Raw genomic sequence first — 2,585 nt, 5'->3', positions numbered from 1 at the left:
AATGTCAACACAACCACACGTATAATATTGGAATACATCCATTCATATTATACGCCATACATACATTATGCAATGAGACTCCACACATGCGGTACCGACTATTCTTGAACATATAGTTCAAGCTCACCGATCAAATCCAGATACGGCTACTAAGCTCACTAGTCCCACTCATTTGAGATCTAATGACTCACTCACTAATTCCTCACCATGGGAATTAGCTACAGCCCCGAAGGCTATGCTATGCACACTAATCACCTAGCATGCAACATCAACAACAAATCCAAAATGATTCACTCACTAATTCCTCACCATGGGAATTAGCTACAGCCCCACAGGCTATGCTATGCACGCTAATCATCTAGCAATGCAACATCAACAACAATCCACAATGGACATATGCTCACACTCTAAGCCATACAACGGTCCATTCACAAATTCATGCATAATATATATTCACAGCATTATGCATATCATCATACATCATCAACACATTTGTCAAAACATCATGTCATCTCAATTAATTAATACAGTATTAGCACACTCTACTAATACCTATAATGCTCAAGACAGCGGGAAATAATCCCTACCAGATCACATACTGATATAGGCAACCACCAATTAGGCATTTAAATTAACAATTTTTCCATACTGCAACAGTGTTAACCGGTTAACGCCCTGGGTTAACCGGTTAACGCAGGCAAAACACGCTTACTGCCCAAAACTTAACAGTGTTAACCGGTTAACGCCCTGGGTTAACCGGTTAACGCAGGCAAAACAGCACTAATTCTCAATTCGTAACAGTGTTAACCGGTTAACACCCTGGGTTAACCGGTTAACACAGACAAAACAGCAGTTCCTGCGCTAACACAAAGCAGAATGCAGAATTCTCCGCATTTTCCGCCGTTGGAGGACTTCCGGACCTCCGATTCCAATTCCGTAAAAAGCTATACGTTAGGGAATTTACAACACACTCAATTACAGGTTCAAATTCAGTTTTTTACACAACATATCCATCACAATTTTCAGCATTCAACAATTCCAATTAGGGTCAATTCAACGGTTTATCACTACCCATTACATGCTAACCCATAATACCCATTAAACGACGATAAACCCCCCTTACCTGAGTTAATCCGGCGAATCTTTAAGCTCCAAGCTCTTCTCTTCTCCAACCTTCTTCCTCTTGCTCTGCCTCTTTGCCCTTTTCCTCTTTCACGATCGCTTCTCTGCTTTTCACGTAAAAACCTTTTTACTCCAAATGGGCTCTTTTCCTTATTTCCAACTTATATATATTTTCCAATAATAATAATAATCCAATAATAATAATAATAAAATTTCCAATTATTTAATTAAATTAATAAATATATTATTAACTCAATTTAAATAATTATTTTATTATTATCGGGGTGTTACACCTTGCACCCTCTCCCGAATTTGAATTTCCTGTATATGAAGCGGAAAAAGAGAGTGAGGAAAACATTGATATTCCAGAAGAAATTACTCTACTACTTAAGCACGAGGAGAAGACTATCGGCCTATCCAGTTTGACTTTCCGGATGAGGGTGTTATGGCCATTAGAGCTAAAGATTATGATGAACTGGGGCCTGAAGAAGGATCAGAGCCTGGATCCCGATGGGGTTTGGTATTTGATGGAGCTTCTAATATATATGGTCATGGAGTTGGAGAAATTATAATCACTCATCGAGGTTCTCATATTCCTTTTACTACAAAGATGTGTTTTGATTGTAAAAATAATATGGCAGGATAAGAAGCATGTATCCTTGGCCTCGAAGAAGTTATTGATCTTAAGATTAAAATCCTCGATGTCTTTAGGGATCAATATTAGTTATCAATCAGATCAAAGGTGATTGGGAAATTCATCATTTGGGTTTGATTCCATATAAAGATTACACTAGGTGGTTATTTCCTTTCTTTGATAAAGTCAATTTCCATCATATACCTCAAGAGGAGAATCAAATGGCATATGCTTTAGCCACCTTGTCATCCATGTACCGAGTAAATTTCCACAACGAGGCACCCCAAATTACAACCAGACGTCTTAATATACATGTTCATGTCTTTGCAGTATAAGAGGAAGTAGACAATAAACCATGGTATCATGATATCAAGTGTTTCCTCTAGAGTCAAGAATACCTAGTTGGGGCATCCGGTAAAGATAAGTAAACCTTGAGAAGATTGGTGTACAACTTCTTTCTCAATAAGGATGTGTTATACAAAAGGAATTACAACATGATCTTGCTTAGATGCGTGGATAGACACGAAGCAGGCATGTTAATGTAGGAAGTTCATGAAGGGTCCTTCGATACTCATGGAAATGGACATTATATGGCTAAAAAGATGCTTAGAGCCGGTTACTATTGATTGACAATGGAATTTGATTGCTGTCAATTTGTCAAGAAGTGTCATAAATGTCAGATTTATACGGACAAGGTGTATGTGCCTCCAACTTTACTCAATTTTATTTTGTCTCTATGGATATTCTCTATGTGGGGAATCGACATGATTGGCATGATTGAGCCTAAAGCTTCAAATGCACATTGTTTCATTATGGTAGTTATTAATTA

Source organism: Lathyrus oleraceus, chromosome 1, assembly GCF_024323335.1.
Source record: "Lathyrus oleraceus cultivar Zhongwan6 chromosome 1, CAAS_Psat_ZW6_1.0, whole genome shotgun sequence".
Lineage (NCBI taxonomy): Eukaryota > Viridiplantae > Streptophyta > Magnoliopsida > Fabales > Fabaceae > Lathyrus > Lathyrus oleraceus.
This window is presented reverse-complemented; position numbering follows the sequence as displayed.